We start from the raw sequence: 20,668 nt of genomic DNA, 5'->3' as shown, positions 1-20,668 counted from the left end.
GATTGCCCGATACAGGTGTCACTCCGCGGGGGCGGGGTAAATGGATAGATGAATTATTTCGATTGGCTGATAGGCCAGCTCTCCGGGGGGGTGTTATATCGATTGGCTAGCAGAGCCGTCCCTTGATGAGGGGCGGGACTAGGGGGGTCAGCCGTGCTTGTGAGTGGCTGGAGCCTAGCAGCCGCCAGGCCCTGTGGTGGGGCTGTGGCTGTTCCACCTGCCCCACCCTTGGGAGACAGCCAGGCCCAGCTCCTTGCTCCTAGCGGCCGGCCTCTCGCAGCCAGGGTCCCGGTTCCAGTCACCCGCTGAGCGAGCCGGAGCTGCCACAAGGCAGGGGGTGGGTCGGTCCCGGGCTCCTCCTGGCAGCGGAGAGCCGGGTTTTAGCTCACAGCTGTGCGGCTCCGCCGGCGTCAGCCCGCGCCCGCACCTTCGGGCGCGCTTCGCGGAGGGACGCTGTGGTTTAGCAAGACCAGGCTCTTCTACAAAGCCGGGGCGGGCTCGCGGTTGCTTTGTTGGTCACGCAGTGATGCCAGTTTGCCGTCCTGTTTCTGACATCCCCAGTGACACCCGTTCTTCAATATACTTCCCTGCCCTTGCTCATGGGGCACCTCACCTGCAATCCCTAATCACCTGCACGGGGTTCGTGTAATGCCGCACGTGGGCCAGTCGCCAGACCAGGCATCTTGTACTGGAGCATTGCTCTAGTGGAGATTTGAGGAGACTGAATAGTGGCTAGGGCATGGCAGAGAGTGCTATTCCAGAGAGCATGTTTTCCTCTGCAGATCTATTCAGGTAGGTGGGCTCTTCGGGCCTGATTCACCATTGCCCTGCATTGCATAGAGTCACTTATATTACACCACTGCAAAGTGAATGTAAGAGACTACCATTCTGATCTGGCGATGTTTGACACCCACTCTACATTTGCTTTGCGTTATTGTACATTCAATGACTACAGGGTTACAGGGAATCAGGCCCTTATATGGGAGAAGACAGGGTGAGAGGTTTAAGAGTAACGCTGTGACAGCACTTTATATCTGACCTGGGATCTCTCCACTGTTCTACAGTTGGACCTTTGCCTAACAATAAACTGCTAATATGGTCTAATTGTGGTCGTTTTGTGGTGAAGACAAAGACCCATTAGTGGCTGTATTAAAACCAATGTACTTACTTCTCTTGTAATCCAAAACAGATTTGAACAGAGGTGAAAAGCTGCTGTGACAATCGGTAATGTGCCCTGGTTTCTGGGAGATTGCTTAGTCAAGAAAGGAAGTGTGATATTTCCATTAAAGAATCAGTCTTGAATATAAATGTTCCTTACATGGATTTTTAATTCAGATATATACAAAAATCACCACAGGGGGCTAGATAAACAACACTCATCTACCCACAGTACTAGATACATTGTCCAGATATATAATTATAATCCTTTCTAATAGGGTTAGAGATACCAATTTAGTATAATTTTACTGGACTTTACATACAATAACTGCAGTGGCTAAGAGAGGGATAAAGTAGGACAGTCTTCTTTTCATTAGAATCAATAAGCTGTAAAGTATTATTTTAATCAGTTCAGGAACTCCTCTGGGGAGCTATAATTAATGGTGTTATATAATCTAAATGTTTGTGCAACCTGAATACTTTCGGCTTCTTTTATTGGCTCTCCTAATGAGCCATCAGATTCTTGGCAAAGCATACATAGCAAATACTAAATTAATCTTTTTCTGACAACTAACTAACACAAACCAGTTTCCAGTACATCAGTATCAGTGAGAAGTTTTTACTTACAATAGTTTAGCCTTACACAGCTGCAAAATAAGACAAGCAAAACATGAATGAAACTCAGCGGAATCTGTTCTTATTCCTAATTAGGTCTTTCTCTGAGTCCAGTAGAGTGAAGTTACAAAAGTGATATACCATTGCTAATGCCATTTATTTGTCAAGGTTTGGAAAATGGCAACAAAATCCATGCCATCCTGAAGTATACAAATTATAGGGAAAATAAATAAATACAGGTTTTAAAGTCTCTGTCATATCACCAACATGCTCATGCCTTTGTCATCAGTTGTCTTGATTATTATAACCTCCTCTCTGCTTATCTTCAAAATCCTGCTTCTAAATCTTTCCAAATGCCATTAAAGTCCTTTTCCTCTTTTGTTCCAACCATACCACTACTGCCCTTCTTGATTTTCTCTCTTTTATTGCATCATATTCAAGCTCCTCGTTCTTACCTTCAGAGTCCTATACAATCTCTCCCCTACCTAAATTCCTTCATAAGTTCATTCTGTTTACTCTCTTGCTTCATACACTCACTCCTTTCTCCTGTTTTCAGCATGATACTTTTTCTCATGTTGTGTCCACTACACTTAGAACAGTCTCCCACCTCTTTTCTGCTAACAGCCCTGTCTCTCCTCCTTCTGTCTCTTCTTTAGAGTCCATTTCTACATTTATCTCTTCATCACTGGTCTCTCCACACGCACGTACCTGTGTTTTGTCTGCATTAGGGCCCAATCCAAGGGTGATTTTTAAATCAGTGGGACGCTGCAGGGTGTGTCTGTCTGAGTAGATCCTTCTGCAAGATCAGTACCTTATACTGCAAGCTCTCTAGGGCATGGATCATGTCCCAGTGTGAGTCGTGTACAACATTCTGTACATTTACAGTGCTAAACAGATATATCACAATGATAACGTTAGGCAGAATTTTCACATTTTAACTTTTGTACCAAGAGGCAAGGCAAGTATCCCTAGTAGAAGAAAACTTTTCTTAAGTACCATACTTTTGACATTACAAACACCAAGTACACTGTAATTTTAAACTTTTTATTTAAGTAGGGTATGTGTGTATATATATATATATATATATATATATATATATACACACACACACACACAATAAAATCATTCACCTTATGTGCCTTCTTACTGGCTTTTTGGAATAAGATCTAATGTGTCTAGTTAATATCCGATACATCTATTAAGGAACCATCTTTTTTTATTCTGTACTTTCAGGACAATGGGTTTCATGACCTAATGATGGATTTTCCATCTCTAACTTCTATGATCTTATTATTAAAACTATGATCATAGTACATTGTATCTATTACAGTTAGATCTATAATCATATTAGTATTATTCAATTACCTGCCTAAAAACTATTGCTGGTGCACAGTGACTGCCGTGTTCCATCTCAGAGGAGGTTGAGTGATTGCTGCCCATCAAGTCTATAAAGTAGAGATCTTTTGAGATGAAAGGTCTAAGCAAAAAAGAAAATTTATTATTTATTATTACTATTACTACAGTACTTACAAAATGAACATAGGTTACTTGGCATCAGGTCAGACTCCAAGCCCGCAGTCAATAATCATGTAGATCACTTTGCTCTTGCTTTTAAAGCAAAGTAAATCATTTTTATTAAGGTATTTTATGGTTTATAATTATATAAAATGTATCAATGTCATTTTAAGATGAGTTACTTGTTACTATTCACATAGGGCTGGATCATGCTCCCTTTGATGTCCATGGTAAAATCACTACCAGACTTCACTAGGAATGGAAGGTGGGTTCTCAATCATATCATTAGAAATATAAGGCAGTCCTCAAAACAAGATATTTCTGAATTCAAAATTTAAATTATGTTCAGTGCTGTTCTGCCAAGTGCAATAAAATCACAACTCCACCAACATTGATCCTATTTGTTTTCCCCTTAGAAGGCCTTGTTCTGTATATAGTGACCTGGGATTGCTGTCTCTCTCCCTGCGCCTGCACCAGACTTACTGATCTCCTGGGTTAGGAATAGCAATGTTACCTGAAGAACTCATGTGTGTTGTGGTGGGGTCAGATGAGACCTTAAACTACAATTCTGTATATTCTACACACATAAAGATAATTGTATGATTTCACTCTGAAAGATTTAGGATTTTGGGATACCGTTTTTATGAAAAGATGCTATATAAAATAAAAGTTGTGTTGTAGTTACTAATTTTATTCCTGACTTCTTGAGAATTTTTTTTGTAATTGTTTGGATACTCCTGGACCTGATGTCAGTTTTTGATATTCACATAGTAATAATACTAATAATTAATAATAAATACTTCATAATAAAAAGCATGAGCAAATACCCTGTTATACCAAAAGTATCTGTGACTGGATCTTGTTAAGGTATTTGCATAGGTTCGTCTTCTCATATAGATGAAAGCACCAGATTCAAAGGTAAATCAAAGGAAAATGACAATCCAGAGGACATGACATCCCTGACAGCACATCAGCAGTCTAAATGTTTGACGGATCCAGTAAGCCACTTCAAAGGCACCAACATGAATGCCTAAGGATTCTGCCCTGTAACCAGCTGCTCCTTTACGGAAAAATTTCTGAAAATGCCATCCAAAGATGAAAGTAAGGCTATTATTGTATCACCCTTTTATCCATTTATTTTTGTTTTCTTAAAATATTAACTTTTCTTTCAGTTTTATTACATGAAAAAAGATTTATATTATTAACATTTAAAACTAAAACTATCAAGAACATAATTTAGGGTTTCATCATTGGCCTTCCTCTGCTCCCATGACTGCAATGCAACAGTGATTGCTTTTGAAAATCCCACTTTTAAAAATTTAAGTGCTACCCACACTTTACAGGCCAGTGTTTTGTGTTTTGTCAAGTTAGAGAAACACACTGGCAGGACACTCCTAAATGCTATCAAGACCAATACATTTTGATACTTGTCTTGGACCTCTGGTAAGGAAAAAAAAATTCTACTTGAGTTCCAGCACCATCTCTTATCCACACTTATATATACACCAGCACCACTCACCTGCACCCCACAGCCACATTCACTTGCAACTAGAATGACCAGCCCTCAGGACTATCACCTGGTGACTGCCTGCTCAGAGGGGAGACAAAGAGGATGATTGCTGAAGTAGGAAGGAGCCCTTGCTTTGTCCACTGGCCTTGTAAAATAGAATCCTGTCCTGCGGTCTAGCCATTCCATTTCTGGTACAATTGAACCCTGCAAAAGGGGATTTAATATTTATTTTTATGTTGTTTTTTTAAATTTTGATTTCATACAAATACTTCATTTAAAAAAAACCTACATTAAAGAATGCTACAGTTGAATGGGTAAACAATGCCAAGAAGTCAGGAAGTACCAAAGATAAGGATGCCCATGCAATCTTAGAGTAAATCTGCCTCTTTCTATGTACACTTTGCAATACTCATTACTTCATTACTCAGAAATAGTGATTGTGTAAGTGCAATATAACATCATTTCTTTTCTTCTTTTTTCAGTTTAACATCTTTTCATTTTGAGGTCCAGATAACAGCACCCATAATATCCCCAGTCCACCCTTGAAGCACAACGGGTAGAAGGAACATTGAAACAGAAATACGTCCTCGGACTAGAGTGTGAAAGAAAAAGCGCTGTAGCACTGTCTACACTGCCGCGTTACAACGCTGAAACTTGCAGCGCTTGGGGGTGTTTTTTCACACCCGAGTGAGAAAGTTCCAGCGCTGTAAAGTACAAGCCTTTAGACACATATAAATACATATCTTGCTGCCTCTTCTAGAGGTAGAAAAAAAGAATCATCCCCCACAAAGAAAGCATCCTAACTCATTTCTCCATCAATGCCAATTACTTACCACCCCCAATCTTATCTCCCCACCCATCCTATCCCCTCAAGCAAATATCTGAAAAAAGACATGGGCTTTGCATTGTGATCTGAAGACAAGGAGACATGATTTGTTGGGCCAGCTTGAGATGCTTATTAAAGTAGCCCTTCTATACACACATAAAGATTGCCTAGACAACAGCTCCATCAAGTTTAAACCAAGGGACTATCACTTGAAATGTGTCAGTTGATTTGAATTCTTTCAGGAGATTATGGGAAGACAGGCTTTCTGTAAAATACAGAGCCAGTGAAACTCAGAAAACTCTGCTGTCGTAATAAAAATCCATATGTCCCCCAAGCTATTTGTTTTATTAATTATTATTTTAATGGTAAGCTCTCACTGTATAATCATATATACTTAATGTCATAGTCAGAACAACTACTTTAGGATGGCATAGGCATAGGAAAAAAAGGAGAAAAAAAACATTTGCAACAAATGCACATGTATACATCAGGAAAAACAAAACAACACACACCTACAAGGCGACTGTAAGAGTAGTGACATTTAAGGCAGCGATTCTCAACCAGGGGTCTGTTTACCCCTGGGGGTACGCACAGGTCTTCCATGGGACATCAACTTATCTAGATATTTGCCTACTTTTACAACAAGCTACATAAAAAGCACTAGCGAAGTCAATACACCCTAAATTTCATACAGACGGTGACTTATTTATACTGCTCTATATACTGTACACTGAAATGTAAGTACAATGTTTATATTCCAATTGATTTATTTTATAATTATGTGGTAAAAATGAGAAAGTAAGCAATTTTCAGTAATAGTGTGCAGTGATACTTTTGTATATTTATGTCTGATTTTGTAAGCAAGTAGTTTTTAAGTGAGGTGTAACTTGGGGTTATGCAAGACAAATCAGATTCCAGCAAGGAGTACAATAATCTGGAAAGGTTGAGAGCCACTGATTTAAGGCATACCCAATTCTATGTTTAATTGTACAGTCCTTAGATACTCTGGATTAATTCTCATTGACTTCAGTGGGGCCCCAATTTCACTCTGTGGTAACAGGTGCCTTAGAAATAACCACAGAGAGATGTGAGGAAATGTTTAAAATGTATTTAATTAGTTTAAGGTAATACACAGCACCACTAGATGGTGTTCTGCACCTGTTCTATTCACATATTCTAATCCATGGGCAGATAAGTGACAGCAATACTTTACTGATTGAAACATATGATATACACTGTATGACATGGAAAACAGATGAGGACCAATTCTGCAGTGTGTGTGTGTGCTGATCTCCCACTGAAATCCACAGCAGTTCACACAGAATAACACCAGCATAATTAATACTGATAACTGATTTACATAATTTGTGCAAAATATGCTCTTAATTGATAAATATTGATATCAGTATCACTTTGGTTCTCTAGAAAAGTCAGACTGAAAGATGGAATTTCTTAACTTTGGAATATAATTAAGTACGATTACAAATTACGAACAGTGGTTTAAAAAAAAGATTCTACACTTTAGAATGTATCTCCTTTGAGATTTGAACAGTACCATCACACACTGGCAATACTTGACAAATAACCCTAAATAATAATAGATATACTGTAACCATTTCAAGATTTTGTCTTTGTGGGACCATGAACTTCCAGTTTTTTTCTGATTCTGAGATTGGCTTAGTTTTTTCATATTAGTCCGCAATTAGATAATCTGTTGGGTGGCAAATGTGGAATTGTCAATAGCAGGTAAGCTAAAGACAGAGAAATCAACAAAGCCCCAGCAAACACATTTTAGCAATACTAGGATATTTAGCAGCTTTTACATTCATTCTAAATCCATCTGTGATGAGGTCAGTGGGCAAAGGGGTAATTCAGAGCAGGCAATGGCAGGAGTTGTCCGCTGGGGGAGTAAGGTTCAGATACCTGTAATTAATGATGTCATGATCCCATGGTATACTATGACAGTGCAAATCCTAATCCAAGCCTGGGGCCTGAATAACTGCCCGCAGCACTGAACTGATTCATAGGGTGGGACCAGGATGCTTCATTCTGTAGCCAAGGATTTGCTCCACTGTCACCATTGTTACCCCTGCACCTCCAGCACTTCATTCCAATAGGATGGGGCCAAGAATGCCTAGCAAAGCTCATTGATCTGACATCTCCTCCCTTCGTCTGCCCTCTCCTAAAGGACCCAGGCATGCTGGGAATCCGGGATTCCCATGGAGAACAACTCACAGGTGGCAGAGGATACAGATCCTCTGTGTGGGCTTCTGGCATCTTGCCTTTCTCCTTCCATGAAACAGAACTGCTCTGGTTAAGGTCTCCAGGGCTGCAGAGAGGTGAGCTGCAGGATTTGCCACTATGGGAACAGTTTGTTCTGAGGACTTGGATTTTGCCTGCCATAGGATCCACACCGTCTTGGGCATTGAGGGAGAGAAGGAGGAGATTGACCTGAGAGGTGCTGAACACCCTCATCTCATGTTAGTTTCAATAGATACTGAGGGCACTGAGTGCCAGGCAGCAGATGCCCAAGTCTTCACAGGATTGGGCCCAAGGGGATGAGTGGCAGGCAGAGTGCTAACACACATTATCGTGTGGCATGGTATAAAAGTTTTATTGGCATGAGTTTGGGATGGCCACATTATTCATGAGTGGCAAAACAAAATGTGCAGCAGTTACCATTTTATGTAACAGAGCAAGTCACTGTGTTCTCTTTGCCAGGGAGACTTTATGTTTGTTCTTTCTTATTTTGTTGTTGTTGTTTTGCTTTCTTTAATCTAAAATAAGTTATCCAGACTGGAAATTCTTGTTTTGATTTGTACATGGAGAAGACATAGCAGTGTTAGCTGAGCTCATTTTTAAAAACAAATTAAACTAACCGATATTTTCTTAGGACCACACGGGGATTCCCCTGACATATGGGAATTATCAAAATACATAGTGGGCATGGAAAGGGTATGGCTGGAATGCAGCTACACACGTGTTATCCTGAGCAGTGGCGTTTGCAGGCCATTGCAGCCTGACAAACTTTAGAGCAGCCCTGAATCCTTTGACTGGCAATGTTATTAGAACAGGCTTTCACTCAAGATTTCTGGTCTTTTAAACTTTTGCTTGGGCTAGACATAGCAAGTGGTCATGCTCTCTTAATAGAATTCTGCATTTCAAATGGATCTTGCCTAGACCTTGTGTGCACAAAGAAAAGTGGAAAATGAGGACAAAAAATAATGAACATTTTGGATCCTTCAAAAGGATTCATTTTCTTCTAGAAATGAGTGAGTAATATTTCCTGCACTTTATTACAACAGAATGACCGATTGCTCTGTCCAGTGTCTCCTGCTAACCAAATCTGGTGTGTCTCTCCTTTCCCTCGTCATTCTAAGGGCGAGAATGTACCTTCCCCTAGTGTGGGTGGATAAAGAAAGAAGTGGGGAAAAGGTACATGAAACTTTCCTCCATACTGCATCTCCTTTTCTGGTACCAGGTACAATTGATATCCTGATCATAGGGACAGCTTCCTGTTAGTGCCTTCTGGAACACAACCTAGTCCAAAGGAAGGGGGGAAAAGGCATGGGCCATGCTCCAGCTATTCACCTTCTGTAACTAACTCCTGCAATTTTATCATGAGTCATGATATTATATTTGGTGCTTTTCTTAAAGCCCCAGTTCCTCAAGTCATGTGATTATGTGAAAATTTCACCTTTCGTTAAAAAAGAAAACATTGCAGAGGAAAGCCTGAAAATATTAATGCTGGCTATGACAAAAGTAGACAATTTTTAAAAGAAAGTTATTTTTAAAAATCTCATGAGTTTTTAGCCAATCTCATGATTTTGCAGGAGTCTGACTTATGATTTTTTAACTATTGGGATTGGCTATACTGCTTCATCACCCTGGAAGTCTGGCTGGTCCAATGTGCAGAGATTGGTGTACCTTGTTAATGGGTGGTGTAGCAGGTGCATGCCCACTGTACGGCATGGAGTTCTGGGAAGCACAGCAGGCTAATGTGCCAGGTACATACCCAGGCTCCGTGTTGGGCTGGTACTACCCGTACTGAAACCCACAGTGTGTTGTCTTTATGGCTATTGTTACCCACACTAGCTGACTCCAAGTTAACTAGAGTACGTCAGCCTGTGCACAGCTTTTGCTGTGTAGACATACCCAAAGTGATTATGAGTGTGCATCCTAGATGCTAAAGGTGCTGTTAGAGCTTCACTTGGATTGTGTAAATTGGCACCAGGCCTGGTTCTGGCAAGGAGATAAATAAATTCTCGCGAACTTTTATTTATTTAGAGTGTCTGCTCAACTTTAGTTAAAACTAGGTAAAAGACAGGAAAAGAAGCTACCCATTTAAAAATCACACTGTACATTTTGAAAGAGGATTTATTTATTTTAAAGCAGCTTGTTGAATTATGTGCAACAGTAATCCAGTAGTTACTAAGAGCATTCCAATGGAAGATATGGCTATGATAAATAATCAGTTGATATCAATGCCAACTCCCCACCAAAGACGGTCCAGATAAGAGACAGATATTAAAGAACAGTGACACGTCATAGAATTAGCGCCATTTAAAAAAAAAATCAGAAGGCATATTGACTCTGACAATAATATAATGAAGAGATGTATCAAATAATTTCCATATAAACCAAGATTGGGTAGTGTAGATATACAATATGTGATATCGAGGTTAATCCAACAAACTTTCTGTGCATAGAGTTCCAATGGGGGAGGGATAGCTCAGTGGTTTGAGCATTGGCCTGCTAAACCCAGGGTTGTGAGTTCAATCCTTGAGGAGGCCACTTAGGGATCTGGGGCAAAAATTGGTCCTGCTAGTGAAGGCAGGGGGCTGGACTTGATGACCTTTCAAGGTCCCTTCCAGTTCTAGGAGATTAGTATATCTCCAATTATTATTATTATTGAATTCAATTAGAGTTTTGAAGATGGTGGTGTTGCAGGAGTGGGCTCTTGAATTCTGCAGTCAGCAAACAACAGCATCATAAACTTTTACTGTGGCACACGCTGGGTGACCAGAAACATATTTATTTCCAGGAGGCAGCCCCCAGCCTCCCTCACCACTCATTTATAATCAAGGAATATAAATATTTGGATACTGATGTTTGTATATGTGTCTATTACAGTAGTATGTACAAGTTTTATTGGCATGACTTTGGGTTGTCTGCAATGCCCATGAGTAGCAAAGCCACATGTGACTGATTCAGGTCATCCTACAGAACTTCATCACGCTTTCTCCACATATCACATATGTTGCAGAAAAACTATTTAATTTTTTTTTCAAATGCCTCCATTTGTAAAACAAGGTGCTTTGGTTACTATGAGTCCTACTGCACAGAATAAGTTAAAATAGTTTTTTGTTTACCTACAAATGCCATATCTTTAGGGTGGAGTATCTTGGGTGCTGGGTCCCATTGGAAAGCTGAAAATCACTAGTACAGCCAGGACAAATATTGCCACTGCCCAGTGTAGTTTTTTTGGGAGGCAAATCACATTTTGAGGAGCCGAATGAAACATTTTACCTGTGGATTTTAAAAAAAGGTGCGTGTTTGAAGCCTGCTGAAGGTTTGTAATGTCAGAATAAGTCCCATGGGAGATATATTATGGCCCAACTCTGTCCTCCTTATTCAGTGAGAATACTCACTGAGTATGGTGCTACTCAATAGAGAATAAATGACAAAATCCAGCTCTAAATGCATTTATCACATGGACACGGGGCGGCTCCAGACCCCAACACGCCAAGCGCGTGCTTGGGGTGGCATGCCGCGTGGGGCGCTCTCCCGGTCGCCGGGAGGGCGGCTCCGGTGGACCTCCCGCAGGCGTGCCTGTGGAGGGTCCGCTGGTCCCGTGGCTCCGGTGAACCTCCTGCAGGCGTGCCTGCGGAGGGTCCGGTGGAGCCGCGGGACCAGCGGACCCTCCGCAGGCACGCCTGCAGGAAGTCCACCGGAGCCGCGGGACCGGCGACCGGCAGAGCACCCCCCACGGCATGCCGCTGTGCTTGGGGCGGCGAAATGTCTAGAGCCGCCCCTGCATGGACATCAACTCCAAATGAGCTTTTAAGTAGCTGTGTCTACACTGCAATAAAACACTTGCAGCTGATCCATGTCAGCTTGCGAGCTGTAAAATTGCAGTGCAGACATTCAGCCCAGGTTCTGGGACCCTGCAAGGTCCTAGAATTTTACAATTGCAGTTTTACAACCCTGTAGCCCAAGCCTCCCAAGCCCAAGTCAGCTGACATGGACTAGCCACGGTGTTTTATTTCAGTGTAATCAAACCCTCTATAGCCCCAGCCCTACAAACACTTATGCTTGTAAGTAGAGTCAGAGTTCAAATGCACAAAGCTGCATATATGAGTAAGTGTTTGCAGGATGAGAACCTACATTTGTATTCATACACAGACATTAATTTCTGTTTGATGAACTAAAATTGGTCGCCTTAGGCTTTTTATTCAAAACCATCCTTTGATTATGCACAGTTTTGTGAAAAATCATTAAACCCTTTACTATTCATTACTTAAATTACTATTGATTATTGGTAGAAGTAGTTTTCTTTTTAAACCTCCCCCCCGCCCGCCACAATGCTTTTTATACCATAGAAAGCCTTTGAACAATGAATATGTAAGAAACGTATCTGAGATTGATATTCATGTAACTGTACATTCTTGAGAATAAAACTGAAGATAACAGATTAATCAGATTGAAGAACCAGTATTTTAGAAATCAGTTTTGCAGAGAATAGTCAGTAAAGTGTGATCATTTGTGTCAAACAACTTCATCAAATCAGTGAATACAGCCCATGTAAACAACCTTTGATCAGCACCTTCCATAATATCATTACTAACTCTAGTTATAGCTGTAATTGTATAGCATGATGAGTGAAAGACAGACTGAAACCAATTTAAAACTGTGTTTTTTCAAGTGAAAATTAATTTGTTGACTGAAAAATACCTACATAATTTTAGAGATGATCAGACATAATAAAATAGAACTATATTTTTTTCAACTTGCATATGGAGCCAGATTTCTACACAAAAGTCACTCACCTTCTTTCATCTCCTTATTACTTTCCCAGTAAAGTGACATATTAAACAAGCTGATAATTTAAAAAAGCTGCATATTTTAAAAACCTAGCATTTGGCTGATCAAAGAACTGAATATGAAGAGCAAAGACTGTGGACTCAGGATTAATATGCAGAAGGCCAAAGTCATATTCATTGGAACATGATTTTAGAAGAAAATATGATAGTAAATGGAAAAATATTAAACATTACCACGGAATGTATCTGTCTGGGTCAGCTAATACTCACAATTCCAAATCAAGATGATTTGGAGTTCTTTAGTAAGTAGTACCACTGAACCTAATGGTACTGATCACATAAGTAAGGACTGCTCACTTGAGTAAGACTTTGCAAGATCTGGTCCTTTACAGAAAAGAAACAAGGCTGACCACTGATTTTGTAGGAGACAATAACAACAAAACCTCAACCTGAACCTCCTTCCCTCCTTAGAGCGGTGTTCAAACCAAACCTGACCTGGTACTTGCAGGAAGGGTATCTATGCTTAAATCTGAGCCTCTCTTTACAAAGGGTGAATGAAAAGCTAAGAAATAAACTCAAACTGAGCTGTGTGGAATCTGGATTAAGATCCAAATTGTTGTAATCCAGGTGCATCTCTAATGGAAGTTATGACGGAGATAACTCCAAAAGCTGGACAGTAAGAAAAAATAACTATCCTTAGAATTTTGACAGGATTAGATTGTGACTTGGACTACATGTTCACGCAGGCAAATAGAGGACAGCATGAACCCCTCTGCACAGCCTACACCGACCTTGGGTTCTAGCATGCAGGAATGAACAGATACAGATGCTGTATAGCTACTATTGCTCTGCTAGAGCAGCTGGGCAGGAAATAGTAAAGCTGTGGCTCTGCTCCCAGTGTGCCAACCCACATAGTTGACCTGCTGAACGCAGTGTAGAAATGTGTTGCTAGAGTAAGCCAGCAAGTACTACCCCCGTGGAGCAAGGGGGATGCAAGGAGGGCATTGTGACTCAGAGGAGTGAGGGTGCTTGAGGCACAATTCCTGCCAGGGCTATTTCTGGGGTGGTGTAGCTCACATATCACTTGGCTCAGAACGGTGCATAAAGACAATCAAGCCCAAATTTTGGATCTAGATAAAAAATTTCTTGAAGTTCAGGGTGGGGGTGTTGGGATGGTGGCTATTAGCTAAGGAGTCTCTGTAGTCAAGGATAAATAATCAAATGGTCTATAAGATGTCTAAACAGTGTGACTAGCTCTCCAGGGAAATTTAGTAAGAAAGTGAACATTAATAAAAGAATAATCAAATAAAGATCTGTCCAATAGGAAGTAATTTATGCACAGTTAAGTAACAGTGTTTGGTCGCCTCTAATACCCTCAGACATGGGATAGACTAAGGGAAATAGCAGAACCCCTTTCATTTGGGACATTTAAAACTAGACAGGACAAAATACTAGAAAATGTAGTGTAGCAAACAATCCTGCATTGGCATGGCAAGGAGATGGATTAGGTGGATGAATAGGATTCTTCCAAGTCTAATTTTTATTAGACAGTACATTGTAACAGTATTGTTCAAATATTACACAAGAGGACTATCCTTATAAAACACCAAAATGTTTAGCTGTTAAGAGTGTTCAGTTACTAGCACTCTCAAGCACTTTCAAATTAGTGTCCTTATCAATGTAGAAACTCCAGTCTACTTTAGCTGTTTGCCTATGTTTATCCAAAATTAACAATTGTGGGGGAAATCTTGGTCCCATTGAAGTCAATGGCAAAATTTCCATCCGCTAACTGGGGATGGAATTTCAGCCCTGCTGGTACCACTAAAATGTCTTGTCTCTACAGTAAGTAATTATCGTGGCTCAAAATTTCTGTCAAAACCTACATCCCTATAAACTGTCAGTATCTGTTTTACGTTTGGATTAGAGTTTTCTAACCTTGTGTCAATTTGTAGGTTTTTATTCCATCTGGGGGGAGGGTCCCCCACGGGACAAACATTAAAAAGTTTACAATTTGGGTCCCAACTTTATTGATGATTTTTGTTTCCCTGTATATTGCCATCACATTTCCCAGATGAACATCCTATTTTCAGTTCCTGTTCTCATTAGGTTTTAGTCCTGTCCTCTATATTGATCTGGTTATTAAAAACAAAACAACTCCCCCCTCCTCCCCTCCACACACACACACACACACAGGTTTTTTTTCCTTTTTAGAAAATGCAAGTTAAATTTCTACAGTATTTAAGTCCAGTTTGATTATTTGTGGCCTGTTCTTTTCATTACACAGTATCTTAGTTCTGAAAAGTAGGAATGTGAACTGAGAAGACTGTATTTAAACTGAATACTTTCAAACATCATGAGATTTTCCTCCATCAAACAGAGCCTTCATCTTAATTATCCTTAATTCTTTCCACTTTGCAAATAAAGGATCCCTTAGTGCCTTTGGAAGATGAAGATTAGAGCTAAGAGACTACAATGGAGATATTCGTGTTTCATTTTGCAGTACTTTAAACACCTTCTTCCAGATAGTAAATCCACTGTTAATTACTAGAGAGTGTATAATATTAGATATCGCTCTTCTGAAAAGACTGAACAGAATGCTTCTTAAATTACACTGATGTCAGATTTCCTGTGCTATTTGATATGAGGATTTAGACTATTAGTAAACTAGATGGTTAAAAAAAATTGTATGTGGAATGTCCACTAATAAATTTAAAAGCTGCTGTCAACATGGAGTAACTTTTCAGATTTTTTAAAAAATGTGCTGTCCTACTACATTATACAATATTTATGTACAATTACCACAACTGTGTGTGAAAAACATTGTGGCTGAGATTTTCAAAGGTGCTAAAAGGATTTGGATGGAATGGAAAGATCCAATCCCATAGGCATCTTTTGAAAATTGCAGCTGATGTTTGCATGGACAAGTAGCCATGCAGATGCATAAATGTCCATCTATTATGGCAAATGCACACAAAATTAAGTATGTGATTCTGAAAATCAAGTCTATAGTACTATGAGACCCACTCTTGGTATTTTATTAATTTACAATAAATTTAGGAGTTAAACTACACCAGAGTTTAATATACCAATCCCATTCAAAACGTTTAAAGAAAAAAGATCACCTCTTTGATCCAAAAGCCAGTAGGATCCTCTTGGGGAGCAGAGGCAAATGTTCTACAAACCTCAGTCCTTGTGCTGGTATTTGCTCCAGCAGAATATGGTACAGCAGTTTGGGACAGAACTCAGCACACACATCTCATTGATTCAAAGCTGAACACAGCCACCTGAATCATTAGTGACTACCTTAGCCACACATTATCATCTAATTTACATATTAGCTTATCTAGCTCCTCCAAATCTTCAATGAGATGCCATCAAGCTTAAAACTGCAGAGAGGGCTATGATGAATGAAAACCACTGGCAGCACACAAAGCCAAAAACGATTCCCAGCAGGTGCAAATGAGCAACACACACTTCCCACAAGAAGATCTGCCCACCTCCAAAAGAAAACATCTACACCTGCAGTTCCTGCTGACTTGCCACATCTGACTTCCTGACATTCTTTTGTGGCAGCCATTCATGCACTCTGTCCAGTGCTGCCAGCCAAGTGCCAATCTTGCATGAACAATGACATATCAGGAATCACAGCTACGTCCTCACAGAGTGGCAGCAACTCTGGGTCAGAGAGGCAGGCAACTTGGCGAACTTTAAAAGCCCTAATTTACATCCACTTCTTTGCAACCTGGGACACAGATCCTGGACTAGATTTAACAGGCTGTTGACTAGAATGGCTAGATGGCTGTCACATTGCAGAAATTTGGCCTAGCCTGATTTTCACAATGTGACTGGGGCAGAAATGATATACAGTCAAACACACAGTGAAGGAGTACACAGTTAGAAGACTGGAGGGTGCACTGTGACTCCTTGCTACTCTAAGTGATATAGCAGTGATGGCTGAACTGTGTAGATATTGACTTGTGACACATAAGAGAGAGAGAGAATAAATGTTTGTAAATACTACTAACTTTCTAAAATAATTTGCCTGAAATCAAGATAGCAGTACATATAAGAATTTAGGAAGCACATTCATTTTAAGAATATTACAGAATCCTGTCATTCTCAGAGGTAGATTAAAGAGAACACTTAAGTAGGAACAACAGGTAAGTTAAACTGAAGGTGATATTGTCTAGATAGTATATTATGATCTGATATGTAGTTATGTTTTAATTTTAGGGCCAAATTTTGTAAAGTGGCCTCTAAATTTCCTGGGACAAATGTGTACACCAACTTTTGGACTTGTGATTTTGGAAACAGATTTTTTTTTTGTTTTAACATCAACACTCAGACTTGTATGGTGATCTAAAATTGCAAATGATAATTTACATGCTAGACATCTAGGGCTACCTCCTTAGCTGGTGTAATCAGCACAGTTCCATTGAAGTTAATGGTGTTACACTGATACACACTGGTGACAGATGTGACCTAGAAACCACCCAATTCTCTCACAAGAATTTGATATTTTTGATGTGCAACATCATGGGCTGCAGAATTAGAAGTTGCTTTGAAAAAGTTAAGCACTTTAAGTCTATTCATAAAATACATTCTATCATGGACTTGGCACCTTAGATTTTGGGGAAAGGTTGTTTGTTTTTTAATTTTTATAGTTGAAATATGAGTGATTATTTAAAGTGCTATTATGTTTCAAAGTCCACATTCTTGTTCTTTACTTAGGGGAGCAAACAAACTAAATTTAATTATCCTGGTATCAAAACAGGTATCAGTTTCAGAGCAGCATAATCTGGTTTACTACAATGGCTCTCACAAAAATGCAGCTGACTCTTATCAATCATACAGAAAAGAGGATGTTTGCTGAACCTTCAGGTGAACCTAATAATTTCTGCCCAGAATACTACATCAGTAATTGTCAGGTGAGGAGAAAGTTTTACCATTAATCCCTGTTGTTTTGACTTACCCCAGCTGGTCAATATGCATAGAAATTAGATAAAATGTTTTATATACCCTACACTAACAAAGTTCAAGTGTCAAAACACAAAATCATTTAATAGTCTTGTCAAGCCCCAGAATTAATTTTCAGATGTTTGTGAATCACAGTGTCAGTTTACTGCATGATAGAAGTAAATACTTTTAATTAGGTGTACAAATAATTAATCATCATTTACTTTGCAAGTTCTTTTTTTTTGTTTCTCTCAACTGTGAGCAAGGTTATTGTATAGGAATATAATGGAAATATCAGATCATATTCCATATGAAAAGGAGAGCAGGAGCCAACATAAAATTAATAGAAGTATAATTGCTGCAGTTCTATGTGAGAAATCCACTAAACATACAATAGTTAACATTTCCTTCCAAATGATCATTACATCTCATGAAGCCAAATCAGCCACCATTACAAAATAAGTGCATTTAAAATTAAGATCATTTTAATATTGGAGATTAGAGGATCAGCAGCGACCACAAGGAGAAGGAAATGAACGTACAAAACATTTTTTCCCCGAGTATTTTTCTTTGTGGTTATTTCTGAGACATGGGCTTTGTTTCAAAACATACCTTAGGGCTCAGTGCACAAATAGGTTCATGCACTGGGCTGATACTGCTTAAAACCTGAGTTCAAATTGGATATTTATCAGCAGGAAATTATGTGATCCTACTCCACTCCCACTGACTAAAACTGTGCAGGATCAGACCTAAAATGAGCTAAGTACTGTAATTCCCTACTCTATAAAAGAATACTTAATAAAGTTCTACACAATTGGTAGTATAGATCTTTTTCTGTCTATTCATAAAATAGTTCCTTATCACAGTATGAGAATACATTAGGTAACTAGTTATTTATATGGCACTTTGCATCCTGGAGAACAGAGCTATTTGGTGAGCTTTCACTTCCATGTAGAAAGAGAAGGACTGGGACGGTTAAAGTCTCATCTGAAACACCTAAATATGAAATAAAATACCCATTCTCACTCCTTTCCACACTCATTAAACTCTAACTATAGAGGTAAAATTGTCAGATGGAAATTTGTACACCCCCATTTACCTATCCAGTACTCTCTCTTGAAATGTGATTTACCATATGCGAGGAACATATAAGGAATTTTGCCTGAGAAAGGCATGCAGTGTTACGTGAATAATGGTTGCTGTTATAATCCTAGTTTAAGATAGCACTCTATAGGCAGGTCTGTAAAAGACCTTGTCAAAGGATACAGTGTAGTTGTAAATTTATCAGTTCCAGGATATTAGACCTCACTCACTTCTTCTCTCTTGTCAAAGGATGACACTGGCCCTTTACGAAGGAGCAGGGCCCTGCATCTGTGCCTTATCAACACACTCCAATCTGGCCAATTAAGAGGGCTTTAAAGAGGGCACCTGGAGCTAGAGTAGAAAGAAAAGAGAAACCCAGAGAGTTGGGAGAGACTAGGTGAATCAGAACTGCCTGAGTGGGAGTCCGGGGTAGGTGAGAGCTGCTGGAAACAACATGTTTGGGACCTGGGAGAAAGCTGAAAGCAGGAAAACAGCAAGAGGCGGCTGATGTTCCTGTGACCCAAGGACATCTTGATGCCAACTGCCAGATGGCACAGGGGTACAAGAATACCTTAGGTCTGATATCTACATACTAGTCTGCCAAAGACTGTAATGAAAGCCTGTGCCCACTGGTCATCATATTTATTGTGAGATGCGTGTATGGAAAATATGTGAAGTGTGTACATATACTAAAAAATATGTTTTCTAGGTGTGAGAGTTAGGGCAGATCACCAAAAGGTGATACTCATGTCCCTGTGAGATGGTGAGAAAACACGCTTATCTCACTCTGGCTGGTCAAATGAAACTAAGTATAGTACGGTTCACAATGGATGCCCGTTTACAGTCGCAGCAAAATGTACAACAATAGATTGCACAGGTGACAGGGAAAAGCAAAACCAGCAGGTGTTATCCTGTTTAGGAGTAAGATAATGAACTTATGAAACGATATCTGGGATGTAAATGAATCCCCAGTTATTCCTTCAACCTGTGAGGACCCAGACAAACCATGAGAATAACAAGGGGCGTGAGGGATGCTCCCCTGGTAAAGATGATCTCCCAGCAGAGAGATTGTGGTGGTTCCTGCTGGGAAGAATGGGGTTACACTCCAGTTTTAAGTGCTGGAGGGGATGTCCTGGTACATGGACGGGAGGACTGCCAGAGTCAAAGATGCCTATGTGGGGTGTCATGGGATGAGCCATAGGAAATCTTAATTACTATTTGCACTGGGTGAGAAATAAACTGTTTCTGGGACATATGTTTAGGGCCATTTGCACCTTGTTTTATAATAAACAAGCCCCAAGGAGGGTATTAGTGTATCAAGAGCTTGCATGGATCTACTGGGGACTCAAAGAAGAAACTGAGGCTATCATGCCTATCATGCTGCAGCCTGCCTCAGTAGGGCACTCCAGGCAGGTGTCGTCCTATGACAGGCCTGATAAAAATGTTTTACTAAGCTGCTGGGGCTTGCCTGGCAGTTTGGGTAATGGCAGGCAAAGATCCAGGGATCAGGCACCAGTCCAAGGGTGAAGCTGGAGTCAGAGTCGGAGGGCCAAGCCCCAGAGTCAGAAGCCAAAGACTAAGCCAACATTGTAGTCAGAGACATAGTCAGGGGATGAGCGCTGGGAGTCAGAAGTCAAATCTAAGCTGAAGGGTAAGCTAGAGTTGTAGTCAGAGATGTAGCCAAGAGTTGGAGCCAGGAGTAAGAAACCATAACAGAGACAGGAGACAGAGCAGTGCAGCACAGCTGCAGGCATGGTAGGCATAGAGCAGCCGCTGTGCTGCTGAAAGGCTCAATTAACAGATTGCTGGCTTCCCTACCCAGTCAGGAAGTGCAACCATTTGGAGGGGGCTCACTGGGCCCAGCTGAGCTAGCTGAGTTGCCTAGTGATCAAGCTCAGAGCCAGCTATGCCCCTGACACACAGCTTACTTGATGCATAGATGCTCACACCCATACGGAACTG

General features: G+C 40.2%; 2 long non-coding RNA genes across 8 annotated transcripts; one reads left to right on the top strand and one right to left on the bottom strand.

Moving 5' to 3' along the window:
* The first annotated feature begins 44 nt into the window (after positions 1-44).
* Positions 45-5,958, top strand: LOC120384648. Of its 7 annotated transcripts, none has more exons than XR_005589016.1 (5): positions 45-792; positions 2,502-2,625; positions 3,489-3,553; positions 4,186-4,389; positions 5,281-5,958. It is a non-coding gene; the product is annotated as an uncharacterized LOC120384648 (long non-coding RNA). The 7 variants fall into 7 exon arrangements; XR_005589015.1 differs by having other exon boundaries at positions 4,156-4,389; XR_005589014.1 differs by lacking the exon at positions 2,502-2,625 and adding an exon at positions 1,190-1,224.
* LOC120384650 lies at positions 1,344-13,610 on the bottom strand. The gene is made up of 3 exons (XR_005589017.1): positions 13,459-13,610; positions 3,139-3,250; positions 1,344-2,660 (listed from the first exon to the last, which is right to left on the bottom strand). It is a non-coding gene; the product is annotated as an uncharacterized LOC120384650 (long non-coding RNA).
* Between the last annotated feature and the right edge of the window lie 7,058 nt (positions 13,611-20,668).

Source organism: Mauremys reevesii, linkage group 16 (assembly GCF_016161935.1).
Source record: "Mauremys reevesii isolate NIE-2019 linkage group 16, ASM1616193v1, whole genome shotgun sequence".
NCBI classification, from domain to species: domain Eukaryota; kingdom Metazoa; phylum Chordata; order Testudines; family Geoemydidae; genus Mauremys; species Mauremys reevesii.
Note: the sequence above shows the minus strand (reverse complement) of the source record. Positions and strands in the feature narration are given on the sequence as shown.